General features: G+C 37.7%; 1 long non-coding RNA gene across 4 annotated transcripts in view; it reads left to right on the top strand.

Moving 5' to 3' along the window:
- Window positions 1-14798: 14798 nt before the first annotated feature.
- Window positions 14799-21131, top strand: part of LOC117244462 — an 87486-nt gene continuing 81153 nt past the window's right edge. For all 4 annotated transcript variants that reach the window (XR_004497630.1, XR_004497629.1, XR_004497628.1 and 1 more), the window contains exons 1-2: window positions 14799-15516; window positions 15909-15971. This is a non-coding gene — a long non-coding RNA (uncharacterized LOC117244462). The remainder of the gene's footprint in view (window positions 15517-15908; window positions 15972-21131) is intronic.

Raw genomic sequence — 21131 nt, 5'->3', positions numbered from 1 at the left:
TGCTTTTATACTTGATCTTATATGTGTACAATAAAACGGGAATTATACCAACATATATTACAGTATTCTGAATGTCCAGCTTCATTCTGAAATAGTAGACTACAGGATGTTTTGGAAGTTTAGCACAGTTTGCACTTAGATGTAATTCCTGGGATGCTTCTCAGCTTTTTCGTGTCACCTTACTGCTTTGCAATATTCTTTCAGTTGTTGTCTATAGCTTCTAATGAAACATAACCTACTCAGAAAAATTTAGTGTCTCTAATAGTTCTGAAGTCAAATTGCCAGTTGTGTTGTCTATATGAGTTCGGAGCTCTAATGGTAACTCCCTGTATCTACATTGCAATTACAGGTGGGATAGTAATGCTCACATTGATCTAGCTAACATAGACAACAGCAGTGAAAATACAAAAGTGTTTGGTTTGGATTTGGCTTCAACTGGGCAAAATTCTGGACAAATATGTACAGTACCCTGGTACTGTGTGGTAGCTGAAGCCTTTGCAGTGTTTCTTTATTTTTATTGGTTTTTATTTTATTGTTATTTATAGTTACTGCTATTGAGTTTTGGTGTAAGTCAGCTTCAGTTCTACCTTTGGCTGCAACTTAACAGCAGCCTGGAACTCATTCTGAAAAGTAATATATAGTTGTATAATTCATGTTTTATTGTATATGTATATAAGCAGTGAGAAGAAATGAAAACTGGTTACAAGTACCAAACACATATGCATAGCAAGGAGTTGCAACAGGACAGCCAGGAGTCGAAGGAGAAGGGTAATTTGCAAAAGAACAGAATGACACCAAGGAGAACAAAGCCTACCCAAGCAAAATCAGTGAACTAACAACTCAGTGATTTTCACCTGATACCGAACTGATCTAATTCTCCAGACCATGCATTTCAATACTCAGTTTCCGTATCTCTCCCCCTCCCCTAGAACTTCATTAACAAACCAAACAGAAAATATCTCCAAATCATACATTTCAAAACTTCGTTCCAGTAAAGCCACTCAAATCTTTCCTCCCTTCTCGGAAATCTAGTTAACAAACCAACAGTAAATATGAATATGCAACAAACCCTGGGAGAAAGAACTGTACAGCCTCAGGCTGTAGAAACTGTATAAAAACTAACTCTTCCAAAAGACCAGGGATGAACTTGGGGGAATCAGTGCAACAGTGGCTGATTCAGAGTTCACACAGCGCTGACCCTGGGCTTGACGCTGACAGTGATTGTGGTAGCTTCCAAAATTTGATTTTGCAAATTTTATTAATACAATTGTTATTGATACATTTTGGCTGCATTTCATTTATAACATGAAGAAGGAGGAGATTGTAATACTAAAAATCTTTGATTTGAAGAAACAGAAGAGCTAAAATGAAAGAGGTGATACTATATATTATGATGACTTGTTTGAGCTAACCACTGCCTTCTTGACAGGGAAAGACTAATGTGATGGCAACATTAGCAGCCAGACCATGTCTGTCTGGCTTTTGGGCCCAGCTTGATGCAGAAGCTGTGTTTATGTGCATTTCACATAGACTATCCAACTACTTTGCCTTTTTCTTCTCCAGATTGAATCACTTTCAGGATGCTTTATTCTATTCTTGTCATTATGACACTTATTACTGTCTTTAATGCCATATATATGAATTGTTATAAAGGAAATCAGCCAAATTTTATCAATAAAGATTTTATTGAAAAATTTGTAAAATCAAATTTTGGAGCAGCCACAATCAAGGTCAGCGTTGAGCCTGGAGTTGGTGCTGGGTGAACTCAGAACCAGTCTATGTCACACTGGTTCCCCCAAGTTCACAAAATGTCTTTCAGAGAGCTGAGTTTTATACAGTTTGTTCAGCCTGAGGTTATGCAGCTTCAGTTTCTTTCTCTTTCTTGTGTTGTTACATATTCATATTTCTGCTGGTGGTCTGTTGATGGGTTTTCTGAGAAGGGGAGAGAGTTTGAGTAGTTTTCCGGGAATTGGACATTGAGATGTATGGGCCTGAGGATTTTGACTAGATCAGTATCAGCTGTTAATTGTTGGGTTGTTAGTAGGCTCGTCTGGCTTGGGTGGACCCATCTCTTCTGGGTGTTATTTTAATTGCTGGGTCGTTCTCTTTCAAATTCCTGTGTTTCCAGCAGTTGCTTTTGCAATCTCAAGTTGTTTGTGTTTTATACATAAAACTTGCTTTTATACTTGATCTTATATGTGTACAATAAAACGGGAATTATACCAACATATATTGCATGAATCCAGGAGCTCATGTGGTCTAGAAAAAATTCACGTGTGCATGACTTTTGTTTGCTTCTCAAAGTTTTGACTCATTGGATGTTCACATTTTTAAACTTTTCTTTAGAGCTACATTATAAATCCCTTTTAAAAAGGCCAATACCCTCATACTTCCATGTACAGTGTAAGAATCTGTGTTTGAGTCCCCTTGGCTGAGCAGTCGCTTTGTTCCTCCCTTGGTATGCCGCGCTTGAGGCAGCGCAGGCCTCGGCCATGGCATGTGGTCTGCAGATCTGAGGCGGGCCCTGGAAAGGCTCAGCTAAACCAAGCCCTCGGTGAGCACTGAGGCAGAGCGTCGGGCACATGGATGACATCGCTGCAGAGAGCTAAAGCATCAATGGCTTCCGGGAGCTTTGAAGGCAGATTTGTATTTGTAATTATAAATGTTAGAGCAGAGCTGGTTGGTGTGAGGTAACACGTTTCTGTGTCTCTTCAGGCCTCTGTGCTCTCTCAGTCTGTGGCAGACTAAGTCACGCGAGTAAGCGTGTTCCCCTGGTGAAGGGAGCTGAGCTGCTGGGAGCTGCATTGCACTTTTTTTTGTTGACTTACACAACCAATTGCTCTAGGTCAGCTGAGGTATGAAACTTGATTAGCTTCCAGCAATTCATTTGAACCTTTAAGCCTTTAGACACCTAAAAATCTCTGCGGATGTGGCACTGATGATGTAGAAGCAAGTTATCTGAAAGTGCTTTTATCTAGCAGTTGACCAGGGAAGACTCCTAAGCCTGCATTGGAATGAGAGGGGAGCAGCTGGCAGGGCATTTTTCCACACTGCTTTGGAACTTGCACTTTCCCCAATACCAAAATAGTTCTGGGACATGCTGCAGTGGCCCACTTGTTTTTCTTAGCAGTAAGGGGTTGGGAGGATTCTGGGGGAAGATTGTAAATATATCTTTTCAGCTGTTGGGCTATGTTTATTATCCAGTAAAAGGGAGCTACAGCTTTAGTATATCTTTATAACTGACACTCTAAAAATATAACCTCAACCAAAGGGTAAGCATCTCTTTCTTTAGAGTAACTGTATTCAGATGGAGTACAATCACAGAATCATAATGAGAAAGGAGGCAAATCTGTTCTGCTGAGAATTAGAAGAAAATACAGCACATATATATTGAGATACTGAGGATAATATTTGCTAATGAATTGAGCGTAAGTTCTCAGTGAACTGATATTTACTCTCTAATTTTAGTTACGGTAGGTTCACCTAATATTGGATTGCCATTTGCTTCCTTTCTGTGAACATACACAATTACTCTAAGTAGAACATAGAATCATGGTTACAAAAGACAGAAAATTTGAATTATTTTTTTCAGCCTATTTTACTTCTGTAGACTTTATTATGTTCAGAGAAAAAAATATCACCTTCCACCACTTTTCACATCATATATTTTCTCCAAGAAATGGAAGATAGGAGAAGTGATAGTTGAAATGGGATTTGAAAATAGGCTTTCACATATTAAGAACTGTAGTGACATGAAAAATATCAGGACAGAAACAAAGTCTTATTAAAAACAATATAACTGCAAAGAGGACTAAAGAGCACAAAAGTACCAGTGGATTGATCAATATAAAAGAGTAATTTCTCACACTTTGCGTTATAACTCTCTTACCTCACTTTCCTTCAAAATTTTAAGGAGCGTGTGCAAAATAACGTAGTATTACAACACTGTTCTAACTCTATATAGAAGGTTAGGAGCTTGTATCTCATGAACAAATATAACCCAAGGTTTGAGATGCCATGGGATCATATTTCTTTTACATCATAAGTTATAAGTGGTCTCTACATTCGATTTCCCTCTGTTTCCATCACCTTCTACCTTCCAAAGTCCTTCTAGATAGATTACATCTCTTTGGAGTTATATTTGCTTTGCTAATGGCTATTTTTGGGCCATCAAATGGCCAGCTCTTCTGCTGAAGCTCTGCTTCAGTGTCTTCTCTAATTTAGAAACTTACGTGAATGTAAATTTCAAAGTCCTGAAGTCCCATTTTCGTAAGTGACTGATGAGCCTCTAATTCTGCTACTCTTGTAAAGTTTAACCCACACCTTACTGTTTTGTGTTTTTTTGGAGAATGAGACACGGGGAACAAGTTTAAAATATTTTTCATAGGCATGATTTGGAATTCAGGTTTCTTCTTTCTTTAAATGAAGTGAAACTTACTCTCTGGTAGTTTGGTATGTGCTGGCCTGACTTGAATTAGATCCTCTCAGGGCTGAGATAATTTTGCTTCTCAGGTCTTCTTACAGGTGCTGCTGAAGATTTCCTGAGAAAAGCAGTCTGCTGCCTTAGAAAATGCGCCTGGGTGAAAACACAACTGTAATAAACAGGCTTAAATTTATTAATGCCTGGAAGTAAGATCTTAATGAAATGGCTGCAGCAAGCATGACCTAGTCCTATGATTGTGATGAGGATGCATAAATGGGCCTCCCATCTGCTAATCCCACTAGAGTGGAATGTAAGCACAGTGCAAGTAAGCACCTGAGTCTTCTGTTGTACTAATTTCTCCAATTTATTTTGGTGAGATTAATAAATTATATGCGCAGTTATGCGCAAAGAGTGGGGAAATTGTTTATGATAGACCAGAGAGGAAGGTATTAGTATAATTTTGGAGGAATAATGTGTAGTATTCTACTGTTCTGTGTTCATAAAGGATGAATTAATACTGGAGCACATGCAGGAAAGGCTCAGAGGTTGATCACAGGAATGGACAGCATCTTATGAGAGTCCATAAAAGATGAATAAACCTGCATCTCTATAAACCTACGGGAGGAGAAAATTTAGTTAGACTGAAAAAAAATGTGGGGATAAGAACATGTGGGTGTGAACTAGGCTAAAATAATTTACGGTAAGGTTTTTACAGTCACCCAGCCTTCAATTATGAGGCGTGAGAGTGGAAGTCTTCCCTTAGGACTGGTGAGTTCAAGAAAACAGCATTTTGACATTGAGATGATAACAACATGGAGATTTAATTTATTTTTTTCAGTCCTGTTTCCATGTGGCTTTTGCAGGAAAATATGGTTGCAAAAATGTTTGCAATATATCTGTTTTAGAATTCACAGAATAGTTGAGGTTGGAAGGAAACTCTGGGCATCATCTAGTTCAATGCCTGCTCAAGCAGGGTCAGCTAGGGCAGGTTGCTTAGGGCTGCAGCCAGGTGTTTTTGAATATGTCAAAGGATTCAATCTTTAGACCATCTCTTGGCAACCTTATCCATGGTTTGATCACTCACACTCACATAGAAAGAAAAAAATGGTTTGTTTCCACATGGAATTTTATGTTTTAATGTGTGACCATTGCCTCTTACCCTGACACTGGGCACTACCAGAGTCTGGTTCCCTCTTTTTTGTTTACTCCTATTCAGTATTTATACACACGGACAGGATCCACCTGAGCGTCTTCTTCTCTGGGCTGAACACCCAAGGTCTCCCTCTGCAGAGTTGCTTTCAAATTAATCAGCCCCTAGTATATACTGGAGCCTGGAATTATTAAAGCCCAGGTGCAGGAATTTGCACTCCCCTTTGTTACGTGAGGTTTTTCTCATTTCTCCTTCCTGTCAAGGTTTCTCTGGAAAGCAGTGTGCCTATGTGGTGTTAGTTGCTCTATCCAGTTTTGTGTTATTTGTGAACTTGCTGAGGATGCGCTCTTGTCCCTTCACACAAGTCTTTAATGAAAGCATTAGAAAGTACTGGCCCCAGTACTGATCCCTGGGTTACACTGCCAGTGTCTTGCCTCCAGCTGGGCTTCAAGCCACTCTCTCAGCTTGGCCATTCTTGTTTTCAATCCACCTCATTGTCCACTTATATAACCCATACATTGTTATCTTGTCTGTGAGGATATTAAACAGAGACAGTGTCAAGCGCCTTTAAAGTCAAAATTGCAAGGAGTTTCAAGAGGTTGTCAGAAAATGTCTGTTAATAGCTTTGAGATAAAGTGGAATAGCATATGGAAATTAGTGAGGGTAGGAGAGATTTGGCAACCAGAATAAAACTCTGTTAAGGGTGGAAGTAAAGAAGCTTATGTTTTTCAGAGCAAGAACTGATTCTACAAATGATCTAGTATACTTTGTACAACAGCTTGTATACCAACAGCTGTTGCCTTTTAAGTTGTTGATATAGAAAGGAACAGAATAGAATTAATGAATAAAATTATGTTTTGTAATTAAAAGAAACTACTTTTAGTGCACACCACTGTTTCTGGTTGGTATTAGGCTGTTTCCAACAGCTGAGTGTAGTTAAAAATGAAACTCAGTGCCCTTTTCTCAGATATTTTTTGTATGCTGTCAAGGCTGCCACCACAAAAGAATGCTCTGTGCCCAGTGGTTAAAGCTGACTTTTGGAAACAGGATTCCTGGATGTTTAAATTACAGGAAAAGAAATCACATGATAAGAGGGAATGATCATAGTGAGGTCAAAGGAACTGGACTGACAATGCAGAGTTATGTTTGATTCTGCAGGCAGTTCTAAAAGAGCCTTTGGTTCTGATTGTCCTGTCCTCCTGTACATTAACTGTACTACCAATGACAGTAAAATCAGATTTCCAAGTTTAAGTGTTTAAGCACGTGTTTATGTCTGTATGAAAAAGGAATAGTGATAATAATCTAAGACAACACCAAGGAAAGTCACACCTTAATTAAAGAGAATGTAATTACACTACACTAAGAATATTTCTTATTATCTTATTATCCCTTTACTGTGAGAATTTATGTGAATCACAGTTAGTAGATGATCCAAACTTTTTAAGTTTTACCAAAGTGTTTTATTCAAAAAGCCAAGTACACCCTGGCTTTTTAGAGAACTGAGTGCTGCCAGTTTCAAATGCCATGCTACAAGGCATGAATAGGTGTTAACAACATTGTTCATCTTTCCATAGCAAAACTGAGGAAGCACAGCTGTATTCAGAATGTAATTTTAAAAAGGCTCTCTATATGATTTGAGTAATATTTAAAGCTTACTTATATTTTAAAAACATCAGTTTCTCAAATGTCTTTTAAGTTTTTTTAAATTTTTTAACATATGGAATTTCAATTAATTTTACATAGATACTCTTTAACACTAGAAAAAAAATTATAGTAGTTCTCAGACATAGAAACTATGCTTTAGTAAAAACAGGTCCTTCCAGCTGAAATATTTCATGCTGGAAGAAAAGGCAGTCTCAAGCACTTCTAAGAAGAAAAAAGTTCTCAAAAATCCAGTTCAGACTGTTCTGATGCTCAAATTATGTCATCCTGAGTTTGATGTCTTGAGGCCTAAACAAGCCTTTAGTTGACAGCAGTTTAGATATGTATTATGGCATTTTGTTCCCTGAAATACTTAAAATAAGAGGGTAAGTCTATGGATACTAAGCAAGCTTGAGATCTACACTCACAGAATAGCACACAAATATTAATAAAGCCAGCATTAACCCTTAGCCTGGCTCAGTCACCAGAGGCCTAAGTGAGAAGTGATAATATGCCAGTGCTATCCCAGAAATGCCTCTAATTAAGAATAAAAACATTAAAAGAGGTAATTACCCAAAAGATAAGCTTAGTTGTGATTATCAAAGTTCATAGAACAAGAGCTGTCTACTCAAGACGGTGCTCATGGGGCTTAGAGATTCTGAATGTACTATTCAGCAAGGAAACATGCACCAAGATTTTCCCAAGCCATGACAAGGCTCTCACCCTCAGGCCAGAAAATGTGATGAAGAAATATTGCATTAGGTGCTGAAGGAATACAAGTTAATCTCATTTTAACCTACACCTACTTGGTTTGGGCTCTAGTATTTCACAGGAAGTAGACCTTTAAAGTAACGTTAACCCCAAGAATTCTCCAAAATACGCTTCTCCCATCCAGTCTATATTTCCTATTTGGACTTTATTACGGCCATAATAGGAAAACTGCTTCCTGTGACCAAAATGAAATTATAGGTTACTATACCACCTGTTTTAAGGCAATAAGCTCAATAAACAAAAATAAGTTCTATTAATAAAAATAGCTGATTTCGTAGCTGAATTAATGTGTTACCCATCTAGCCTCTAGCTAGACCTGGCTGCTGCATGATCTTATCATTTATTCTAAAATCTGAGCACCTCTCCTTGAAATAGTGGCTAGAGTGGTGATTTTCAGAACTGACTTGTTGGGGGGGCATAGGTAAAACTATGAAGAGCAGGTATTACAAAATGATCTGTCTGTAACAGTTATCTGAATATGTCTTTTGGAGTACTGGAATTTAAAAAGGCTGTAGACCAGATTCTTTCTGGCGTAGGTGGATGTCAGAAATACTTCCTCACAGCAGTGTCGAAGTGGGAAGAATAAGTAGGTGGGACGAATATCCATGTCTATTGATCTAAACAACACAGAACTTGAATAGTAACATTTTTTTTCAACCAGAACTACACCAAAGTTCAAATATTTGAGGAGTCAGAGCTGGTTTACATTGTAATTATTTTGTCAGTATTTTTATCTGTTTCACATGACAATGTGGTAACTGCTTTTTAAAGAAAAATTATTTCTGTGAAGATGCAAGTGTTACTGTGTGTGCTTCTCTAACAGATCCTTAATAGATAGATGTCTCAACTCATGTCAGGATGGGCCAGTCCTATAACTATGGAAGTCAAAAGCAAAATTCTCTCTAACTTGTAAAAGGAGGTGGTTAAAGAGGGTTTCTGAAAGGCTTTAGATAATAAGCATGATTCAATTTACATTTTAAGTATATTTGCATAATGTATTTACTAATTGCTTTGGACCTTTTCAAGTGTTTGCCTAATAGTCTGTACAAACACATACTGAATCAAAGGAATATAAAACTTCAAAATCCTGGTTTGTTACAGCTTGAAACTTGGAGAGAAACTAAAAGTCTGTTTTCTTCTGTTATGAGTACAGAGAGAATGTACCTTCAGAAATTTAATGTGTGTAATGGTTTCTCTGGGCAGTTTGGTGATGGGCACCTGATGTTTCCTCACCAAACACTGACTAACTTGTCAATCATGAGGTTCAGCCTAGTTTTTGACAACTTTCTGCCCTAAGAGATCCATCTATTTTTTAGCCTCAGCCTATGCATTGTGGAAATATCTTCTGTTACATTTTCTCCTAAAATGAGCAGAATTTATTTTACCACATTATGAATATGGATTCCTGAGACATCTTGCTGCCATAGAGGTGTCAGACTGTAGTTTTTCTAAGTCAGCAGTTGTTTTCACATATATTTTTTCCCTGGTAATAGTCTTGATCAGCTTGATTTAGTTGTGGTTGGGATCTAAATTAGAGCAAATTTGAGAAGGTAAGAGCCTTCTCAGGTTTTGAACCCTGACCAGAGAAATTTTAGTGAAGTTCAAGCCATTAACTGTAACTCATTTGGATGGAATGATTTTTCTATCAAATAGGTCAGCCTGGTATAATTTCTATAGGATACAGTAGTTCTTATTAATCTGTATTAATGTTAATTGTAAATGTTGTATAATGCTCATGCAGAGACCATCTGATTAATTTTGCTCCTGGGGTTTGCAAGGTCAGCTTTCCTATGACATTGTTATAATATCTCTGGTGGAAATAACAGAATTTTTTTTACGTTTTTGCTTGCATTCTATTTTAGGCAAAAGAAATGGGATCTGTAATTGTGTACCTTCTTATGTTTTCCTATGTAAAAATTTCATTGCAACCATAGACATTGTTCTGTTATTTTAACAGATCTCATATTTTAATCTATATATACCTTCACACTATTTGAGTGTTGTTATTGAGGGTTTTGGGTAATCAGTTTACTCTTCATTCCTTATCTGTAGTGGATCTCTCTCATGCTCTGCTGAGGGAATGGAGATGATCTGCCAGGGTGTTATATTTGACTGAATGTTTGCTTTGTTAATTTGCTTTTCAGTAGATGTCTCATTATGAAAATGTTAAAAAAGATGTGGCCAAAATTATTGCATGTTTTTCTTTAATGTACTATAATTTCTGCAGTTAAGATTCCAGGGGTAACTGTAGCTCTCTTTTGCTAACCTGTTAGTTTGACAGCGTTTATGTCTTCTCTCCCAGAGCTTCTCATTAATAAAGTCCCTCTTAATCAATTAAAAAATTTAAAGTACTTTAAATTGTTTATTTTTTCTCTTGAAGGTAAAAGAAGCTCAAGATATTTCTGGTAGCTTAAATATTGAACATTAAATGTTTTGGAAAAATGGCAAATCAGATACCTTGTCTGAATATTTTTTATGGTTCATTGCCAGATTATGCTTAGATTATTCTTTTTCTTTCTTTTTGGATAGTCTTTAAAACCCTCATAAGAAGTTGAATCAGATTAAGTATGTCCCCACAAAGTTCTTTATTCATTGGATTAGTAAACAGGAATAAACCCCTCTTTTTCAGAGAACTTTCAAATTCCCTGCATCATCACCTTGTTTTCTGGCAGGGTAGTTTTATTGTTGGGACTGCAAAAGTCAAATCCTAATGTGAACTATAAACAATGACTTACCATTTTTGTTAGTATGAGACATCTGTCCTTTTGATTTGTATTAGTGCACAGCATGCAAAGATTCTTCATGATCTCGTCTGCTGTGTCGGGGTGTACAAGGTGGAGTAGTAAGCCTGTAATATATTTAGCATCATATGAAATCTCACAGAGTTCTTAAGTGATTCCACATATAAGGTGTATCTACTTAGGCAATTCCAGATACTTGCAGCCTTGTATTTGCAAGGTTCAGTGCCGATGATGGTGTAAATTGACATGTTGACTAGTGTTGACTAGTATTTACTAGTGACTAAAAACAGTTATGAAGATAACTAGTGTCACCTTGTTGGTTGCAAAATGTTAATCCATCCATTTAATACTGGAATCTGACAGAGAGTCTGAAAGACAGTGGCAATCCATGGCCTTTTCTGCATGAGGAGATCTAGCTGGCAAACAGTCTGTTGGCATAGTGCAGCTATCAAGTTCTTTTGGCAGAATACATTTACATTTGGTTGCTTCTGTTGGCAATATATTTCTTCATGGCTTCAGATTGTATTGGCAAAATATACACAGCATGTAAGAGGATCTTGGTAACTGTGTCTGTAGTGCTGTGCAGTGCTCATCTTGAAGCCAAATGTGTTAACTATTCATTCTGCACTCGTTAGGGAGTTGTTATTCCTGAATCTGTGTGCACATGAAAACAGCTGATTCTCTTGCAGGAAAAACATTGATTAGTGCTGAAATTTTAAAGGTCATTCAAGAGGAGCCTCACTGCTTTGTGGACAGGCTGTGTTCCTGGCTAATTCAGTTGCCTGTGCAGATGTGATAGTTCCTTGTCCTTAGGACAGCTGTATCATTGCTTACTGAGAAGAGGATGAGGTTTGTGGGCAGTCTGAGTGTGTGTGTAGACCCAAGTACATTAACATGTCATTATTTGGCAGGCAACTAGGTGAGGCTGCTTCTGAGTATTGAATACTGACTGAGCACCCTTCAAGAACTGATGGAAGTGTGCATTAAATCCATAGAAATTTCTCCCTCAAGGCTGTATTTAGTCTTCTCCCTATGTTCTCATTTGTTTCATAGAATCATATAATTATTTAGGTTGGAAGAGACCTCTGCAGGGGTCACCTAGTGCAACTGCTTGCACAGAGCAGGTTCAAAAGGATCAAGTTGCTCAGGTCCCTACCCAATTAGGTCTCCTCTAACTCCTCTCCTACAAAGACTAGGCAAACACAATTCTTCCATCTATGTACATCATGTGCTTAATTTCCTAGTCAGATTGGCAGCCTTCCCCTGAATTCACTCCAGCACACCAATTTCTTTCTTGTGATGAGGAGCTGCAAAATGATCATGATACTCAAAAGCCTTCTATAAAATAGTGAAGCTGTACTGATAATTACAGTGGTTTTGTCTGTGTAGGATGGACAAGACTTTGTTCTATAACAAAGTCTAATAAGAGGTCTGGTTTTCTGCAGGTGAAATGGTTCTGGTGGTGAATGACACTTGTTGTACACTACATAATTTCTGCAACTATTATGTCCTTTGTTTAGGACATATTCAGGTGGATAAATAAGGTGTTTATAGTAGTTGTTGGAGTCAGAGATATGTCAGTTCCATCTGCTCTGGGTACCAGTTGTTTGAGGGAGCATGAAAGAACATTGTGGTGACAAGGCCCATTCAGAAAGTGACTTTTTTAAATCACATGTGCAATTAATTTTTGGGAATTTTTGTCAAATAAAAAATAAAGCTGGATTTCCAGATTTTAGACTGTTATCAAGCTTAGCTTACAATACGAGCAATGCTCACCTTGGCATCTATAGCTACTTCTGAGTAGGAGGAGTAACAGCAAATCTCCATCAATGTTCAATATTGATATAAAAATGGAGTGAGGAAGATGATGTAGGTCTTCAACCAAAGATTATTTTTCATGTTGTGTTGTAGATTCTGGGTTGCTAGTATTATGATTTTCTGATCAAGAATGCAGCTTAAAACACATTTTTTAAAAAAAAAATTTAGCATATCTTCTTGGAGTTTTCAGTCTTCCAGGTTTTGTCCTAAGTCTCTGCAATAGGAGGGAGTTTCTGTTCCCAAGATAGAAAAAAAATAATATCTCTGATCTTCTCTGATCCATTTTCTTCCTGTTTATCATGTAGAATAATAAGATTTACATAATCAGGTGTCCCCCTCAGATCCATACAGTATGATCTGATGGTAGAAATCCTGGAAGAACTTTGAATGTCTGTGATTCCATTGCACATCAAGAGATCATCATGAAGGCACTGTTGTTGCCTGATAGTCTGGAAATGATGGAAACTGTAACAGCTATAACAAAAGGCCTCTGGGAGATGTTTCTCTATGCCACAGGCTTACTGGGTGGCATTCATTTTACTAAACACAGACAATTCCTCGTCTGGACTTCATTTATTGTGTGTAGAGGGAAATAGGCTTTTATAGGGCTTGTTGTTTTCATTTTGCAGCACGATTTTTCTCATCCCAATGCCACTGCCTAAAATAAAATAGATAAATGACTTGTTAAAAACCTGTTTTCTTAATTTATTTTAAAGGGAGCCTGAGATGACTCTTTCAGCTCTAAAAATCTGTGCCATAGCTGACTAAAGCTGGTTGTAATAGGTTTGCTTTTATTGTAATAACAGCAGGCCAAAAGAGAACTTATGCTGCTTGGGGAAACAGTTTTAACTTCCCCAGTTTTTTTCCCTTGTTGTTCTCAGGGGAATTGGAAGCAGAGCAAGAATGCACACAGACTTCTGCTGGCTGTTATTTTTCCTGGTTAAGAGTTCTTTGTTGTCTAATGATTGTTCCAGAATAAAGTGTCAAACTCATCCATGCCTAAAGTTTTCAGTGTTTCAACCTGTCTTCCTGCATTAAGTTTTTTGAGTTTATTAGGAAAGCAGTCTTCACACTGTTAGATACACAGTGAACATTTTTGGAGAAGATGCAACTGGCTGATCATCTCTGTTTCCAGGATTTGAGCAGCCACACTGTGCCCTGGTTAGTTTCTGAAGCATTGAGTTTCACTTCTTGAAGACATCTTTTGTGGCTTTTTCTATTTCCTTTCAGTGGTCAGATTCAGAGAGTTGTGGTCAACTGCTCAATGTCCAAGTTGAGACCAGTGATATTCCTCAGGGATCATTATTGGGGCTGGTGCTGTTTAACGTCTTCCTCAGAGACATGGACAGTGCGATCAAGTGCAACTTCAGCAAGCTTGCTGGTGACACTCAACTTTGTGGTGCTGCCAAAATGCTCGAGGAAAGAGATGCCATCCAGAGGGATCTGGATAGGTCTGAGAAATGGGTCCATGTGAACCTTAGAGAGTTCAACAAGGGAAGGTCCAACACCTGGGTCATGATAATTTTAAGCACAATTATAGGCTGGGTGGAACATAGATTGAGAGCAGTTTTGAGGTTTTGGGGAAAATGAATCATTTTGGAATGTTATTTTTAGAGTATCATTACCTTCTGTCCTGCTTCTAATTCTTTCTACTACCAATGAGGTCTTCAAATTATAAAATAACTTAAAAGCACCCTATATTTATTTGAAATTATGTGACTTGGTCATCTGGTGTTAGATAACTTCATCAGTTCAGAGAAGGAATTAAACACATCTGCTTAATTTGTAACTGAGACTTATTGCAGCTGATTTTTAGGGTCTCTGAATCCAGTTCCAAGCAAAAATCAGTGGGATTTAAGGCTGTGGCAGTAGAAGCAAGTTTGAAAACTTAATGGTGAAATAAGGTAGTTTCTTCCCTGACACTTTACAAAGTTACTGTGGCAGAACAGAGGAGTCTACAGCAGATTGTTTAACAGACCATGAAGAACTTTGCTGTGTGTATCTGAGTTTGTGCTCCTAGATTTGAGTTCCCTTGTATGGAAAGTTAGCATCTAGTTTCTAGACTTGAACATTAGAACTGTATGTTTAGACATTAATTACCATGTTTTCACTATATAGGGCTTGTCCCAGAGTTTGTCCTTCCTTTCAGAACCAAGTAACCAGAACAAGTAGCCAATCTACTGTTAAATCTGTCAAATCAGAACATTGTTTTACATGAATTTCTGATATTTTTCTGTCTTCTTTTACTTGCTTTTCCTTCCAAGTTGTTTATGGCTTGCTGTTGAAAAAGTTCCTTTCAATCTGTCATTTAAAGCTGATTTTAGTTTTACTTTAAAATGATTTGTTTTTCAAGTATGAGGTGTTACTATTCCAGTTGTATAGTTGATTATCACTTTTTGTGTCACCTAAAAGACTTGACCAAAAAACCAAAAGCAAAAGAACCTCAGAAGTTACATTTTTTAATTCGTTGTGTATTTAAAATTGTCTTTTTTTTTTTTTTTTCTTTTTCAGTTCCCAGCTTGAGCTGAAAAACTGACCACTGTATACTGATATTAAATGTTTGGAAACGAGAAATTCAGAGGACTGTATAACAGCATCAGTGTAACAGACCTCCTGTGTATATTTGAACCTATTGGTCAGTGGCTGCTTAAGACCTTTCTGATGCTGAAGGTCTGATGTCATGTTCCAAGTGACTTATGCAGTCAGCAGTGCAGATATGTCAGGAGAGCTGTAATTGCAGAAGACAGAAAATATTAGTTAGTTGGTCTTTTAGAAGTAATTCTTTTATGTAGCTTTCATAGTCTTAAAATGAGCTGGAAACACAATAAATATCCATCATTAGCACTATTGCCATCCTTGCTTTTCCTAACTTTTGAGCTGCTGTTAGTTTTGTTTTTCAGACTGAGGAAATGGGAGGGTGAATTTGGGAAGTGAAGTCGACAGGAAGCTGACACTGTGCTGATAAAGTAAAGGTATGTTGAGCTGTCTTAAGCCACAGATGTTTCTTCTGAAATGTGTAGAGACTAAATTTGGAAATTATCTGTTTCTGTAGCCATTCACTGTAGTTCATGCCAGATGGTTTGTATCTGTATATGGATACCAGTTACAGCAGGAAGCTAAGGAAGCCACCTGCCTTCACTGTGTCCCTATTTTCTCATGACATTACCCTTTAATTCTGGCAACCACAAGAAAGTACCATGTCTTACTTCAGAGATATTTATATAGCAATCACTTTAGGACTCCATCTTACACAGAAATACTTAAATTAGCTTGAAATTAATTAACATCAGTCAAATATTCTTATCAGTATAGATTCAGCAGCAAAGAATTCAGCACAGATTAACTTTCTGAATTTGATTTTCAGGCAGGCTTTGCAGTTGTGCCAAGTTCTGTAGCTTCACTGCTGAAGTGCTTGCAGGCCACCTATGTAAGTATACCTTGGTACAATACAGTCATGCCTTGCTGGAAATGTAAGCATGTCCTGTTAGCCTGGATAGCACCAAGCAGAATGGGCTTCTTTTGTGGTCACACTCTTTTACTATAACCTTGAGATAACTTATATAGCTGGCATATTTTGCAATTTTTTGTCTCCAAAATTTTATGGAGGAATGTCCAAGTTCCAATGGCTTAAAACTAGATGAAGATTGAAATAAGTTTTGAATATATCAGCAAAATCATATCACTAACATTAGTGATTAGAAACAACCTGTTGGAAAAAAAAAATTAGTGATTAGAAACAACAGGTGGGAATGAAGTTTTGAGGTTATGTGTATGGAACTGGTGGCTGCTGCAAAATAAGTAAGATATTAACTCTAGGTCTGTGGCACTCGTATTTCTTGCCATTAGCAATGTACTTTCTAGAGAGATCTGGATTTGTTGCATTGGAATAGTGAAAATACTTGCGTTCAGGAAGGAAGCACTAAATGGACAGTATTGGAAATCTAACAACTGAAAGTTTAATAGTTTCAGTTTAAATAGTTCAGAAGGTACATGACTAATAATTTAACTAGCTGGTTAGGAAGGCTTTATGAATTTGGAAAGTCTCTTGATGACTTCTATACTTAATCCTGTTTTCTGAACTGAGTGCTGTGACATAACTGAATATTTTTCTAGAAAACCCCCAAGTGCTATTGAGGTTTCATGCTGAACACATAGCTACAATAAACTAGAAGTATCCAGGTGTCATGGTAAAGGATAAGACGCAAAAGCTATCATGTACCATGAATTTATGAGCTGAAACCCTTATAAGTTTCTGTTGAAAAGGAAAGTAGTTTCAACTTGACAGTTTTAGAATTATTTTTTTTTAGATGTGGTAATAATACACTCATTTTCATGGTCTTATTTAGATCCATGTATTACTTGAATCCAAGTGTTAATGAGGTTAATCACAGCAACATTTGATTTAAAAATATTTTTAAAAGAAAGGCTGAATTGCCCTCAAGAGATCTCATTCCTTTTAGAAGTGTATTTTATGATAGGAGGAATCACCCCATTTACTTCTTCCCCTATTACCAAGTACTTGTACAGATGGTGAGAATGGACACCCAACTTCCACCTGTTAGACAGATTCATAAGGACAGAGGAATCGTACCCATGGTAGTTAAAGTTGTATATTTTTACAGTAATAAATTCTAAGTAGTAGCCACTGTTGACATTTCAGTAGCCTCTTGAGAAAAAGGAAGAGACCTTATTTCTTAGGACAAGATTTTACAATGTATTCAAATGTAGGAATATATCTGCAGGAAATAAATAGTGGGAAGTGTAATTTATACATTTAAAATAAATAGTGGGAAATTTACAGTAGGCATAATGTGGGCAATAGAGATGGGGAGCGGTTCAGTTTTACATTCCCTCTGAGCTTCATTCAGTTTAAAGGCTGCTCTGTATTCTGTCAGTTAAAACATTTCCCGAGGGACTTTTCCAAAGTGAATGGGCCAGATTATTGAAAATTTATACTTTGACTTCTACCCACTTCTGGTCCCAATCTAATGGTATGTTCCCACATAGCCCCACCACTGAAGATCTTCCATATGAATGGGAGAAACTATGACCACCATGTCTTCTATTTGTTTCACTGAATAACACAAAAGCAAACATAAGAAATTTTGTTCTCTCTGAATTCATAGCAAAAGTACCATGGATTTTAGTGGTATTAAGATTTTACCACTGGTATGTTTATTGGCCCCTCTGAACTTTCTTTCTGTGCACTTCTGCCCTGTTATGTTGTCAGTTTTTTGGGAACAAGAGGAAGTGGTTACTCTTTTGTTTAAGCCAACAAATCTGAATAAGGTTTTGTTGAGACTAGAGTTAAAGCACTGCTTGAGGTTGCTGCTGTAATATATATTAAAACAGTCTAAGAAAGTACCAGCCTACAGTTATTTACTATACCATGTTTCACACATGTAACAGGATTCTAGAGGCAACAGACAGCTGTTCTGACAGGTGATTTGAAAACAAAACATTAAAACTGTCATTCTGGCCCTACCAGACCGTAGGACTAATGGAGCAGATACTGCTTGCTTTGCCATAAATTCACTAAAACTGTCAACACTATTGAAAATTCTGCTGATATTTGTGGGACTATTGTCAACTTCAATCATACTTCTGTCAGAGTAATTTATTTGCCACAGTAACTGACTGGTGGTGTCTTTGCTGGAGGAGTTAAAAGAGCTGTAAATCCTACTCCCCTTCCCTACCATTAGCAGCATGCAGTGTGGTGTGCACTCCTCATGGCACAGTGGGACACTATCACGTGGTTGTATGAAGTATATCAATACATGAAGCACGTGTTTCCAGTGCTGGTTATGATTCTAGACTAACATGACTCATTGAGACTTTGGGGTTGGAGTGTGTGAGCAAAGGTGAGGGGAAAAAAAGAGAATAAACCCCAATTGTTAAATTGTTTAGGCTTTTCATAATGTTTCCATTACGAGCAGGAAAAGGTAAAGAATAAATTGCACAAAAATTGAGCCAGAAGTTTGGAAGCTGTGCTCTGCAGGCAGAGTTCTGTTGACTTAATCAGATGAAATTCCTGCAGAAAGCCTTCTCCTTTGCCAGTGAAGTAAGTCTAATAGCCTTTCAGGCTAAAACAAACTTTTAAGGATTTGTAACAACAACACTATGGTTCTACAGAAACAACAACATGTCCATAAATTGAAACTAGTCATCTGACAGTCTCCATTTGTCTGACCTACTTTCTACTCTGTAAACAACCACAAGAAGAAAATTTGGGGATGACAGAAGGGGCAGTTGGAGGACAGACAAGAGATGGAGAATGTTATGTAGGTTACACACACTTTGTATCTCATAATTTATAACCAGAAGAAAATGAGAGAAGGGGAATGATCAAAGAATACTAGTGTCTGATGAAACATAAGAAGAGTGGTTCCTTCCTCCTGGCTATCACCAGTGACTGATGTAGGGGTGGCTATCTTAAGGGTCACCATAAGGATCCCACTGCTTTTTATCTTCCTAAAATGGATGAAAAAAAAATCCATGTTCTGAGAAAAATTTCTTTCTCAGGTGCTCATATTCCCTTTTCCAAATGTTGCCATCCCCAAAACCAGGATGGCAGAATGTGTGCCAGCATGTCAGTTATCCCAGCTGACAGTTGGGCTCGAGGCTGGTTTTGTTTATGTACCAGATGGTGAGGTGGAGCAGCTGAAGATACTTTGCCACACTGCTCTATGCACCTAAACATTGCCTTTTTGGCCTCATTGATTATGTAGCTGAAGCTAGAACCTATGCAGTGTGAACTGCTCAGTCACATTCTACAGCTAGCAGCCATAACAAAATCTTACTTGGTGTTGGTTTGGGATATTTGGAATATAAAATGTGCTGATTAGTAGGTTCTGGAAATCCCTGTTCATTCTTACAAAGACACTGGAATCCTTCTATTGAATTGAAAACTCAAGCTACTGTTTTCTTAATAACTGCACCTTTTTTTCTGTGCTTTGCATTATTATGCATTATGGCTAGTTGTCCATGGCTAGTTGTTAACCTGCTGCAAAACCTATTAAAAGTCTTACTGAGGCTAGGAAATTTACTGTTAATACTAAAACAGCTCAGTTTGCAGCACTGCCAGCACAATGCACATCCTGATCTGCTCTGGCTTTTGACATTCAGGGAAATAATTAACTAGTAAACTTGTATGGTTTTCCTCATGAATGAATTCTGCAAGAGATACATGTGTAAGTACAGCTTCAATGCGTAGACAAGGCAAATACGCAATCATTCAAAAGCACCGTAATGTTCTCTAAAATATTGACAGGTCAAGTAAATAAAGTTATGAAGAACTTTGATTCCAGCAGACCTATGTGTAAAGGGAGCCCTAAAAGTCAGTGAGAGCTTGGAGCTGGTGCAGTACTTAGCACTCAGTTATGAAATAACTGGGCAATAAGATACAGTGGCCACGTGAGCACAGTAATTATAACATTTGGCAGTGCTTATGTGATGACTGACCTCTTGCCAGTGCGAAACGCAAGAGCTGTGCCATTCAGCTAAGGAGCAGAGTTCTAGAGCAGGAAGCAGGAATAGCCCATGTTCTCTCTGGATTTCCAAAGGAGAAAGGATGTTTGCACACAGTGAGGACTAGAGTGCCATTCAGTTTCCTGAATGCTCCCTGAGGGCTGCTCTGCACTGCCCTATCTCCACCATCCTTTCCTCTTCCTTCCTCACCCACTCAATGGACATGTAACTTTGCTGGTGAACATGGAGGCACTCCAGTTCTCAGCAGTTCTTTTCTATAATAATACAAAACCTTAATGTAAGTCAAATTATAATGGAGAGTATTTCTCTTTAAAACATTCTCTTACTTTGCTATTTGCACTGCTATTGCATCTTGACTATGTGAGGAGTGATAATCACAGCTTTGCTGGCTTTTGCAGCTTTGCCAGGGAAGTAGGTGATAATATGGCAGCTTTCACAGGCAACTTGCATGAAATCTTTAAAAATGTGAACTTGAGTCAAGGCTTTGGAAAGCCTGAAGAATGAAAAAAGGGCAGTAGGGCATGGCAGAAATGAAGATGCCTACCTTCTAGAGCATGTAAAAGCTGAGATAATCTGAGACCGTTAGCATATAACATTTTTATAGGGCTGTTCTATAGTTAGTTATTGCTTTTATTCTAGCCTCTAGGTGACATATTGTAACTGGGATTGACGGGATAACTACCAGTGTCAAAGAGACCAAGTACTCAGAGTTTGTCAGAAACAGCCTGAAAATAAAGATGGAAAAAATAAAGTCCCCTCCCATGCTAAAAGCATAGGGTTAGTCACAGACAACCTGTAATAGAAAGGTTTTATAAGCAGGAGTGGAAGTAGTGAAAGCCAGGCTATGAAATTTCAGGGCACTGGTCTTTCCATTAACTGCTCATATGGGAGGAATACCTGGAAAAATCCCAACAGGAGAGCTTATGGCCTCTTTTCACTTACCCTTTTTTCTCCTTTCTTATGTAGGATCAAATGAAGAAGATCAGATCTCTGATTCTGCCCTGCTTTTCCCTTGGTGAAAGAAAAGTAGTCAAGACTACCTAACTAAAAGAACAGTGTTTTGTAATCTGTTTTAATCTAGGTTTGTGGATTACTGTAA

The sequence above is a fragment of the Parus major genome, chromosome 1A, assembly GCF_001522545.3.
Source record: "Parus major isolate Abel chromosome 1A, Parus_major1.1, whole genome shotgun sequence".
NCBI lineage: Eukaryota > Metazoa > Chordata > Aves > Passeriformes > Paridae > Parus > Parus major.
The sequence above is the reverse complement of the archived record's forward strand: the minus strand, read 5'-3'. Positions and strand labels throughout refer to the sequence as shown.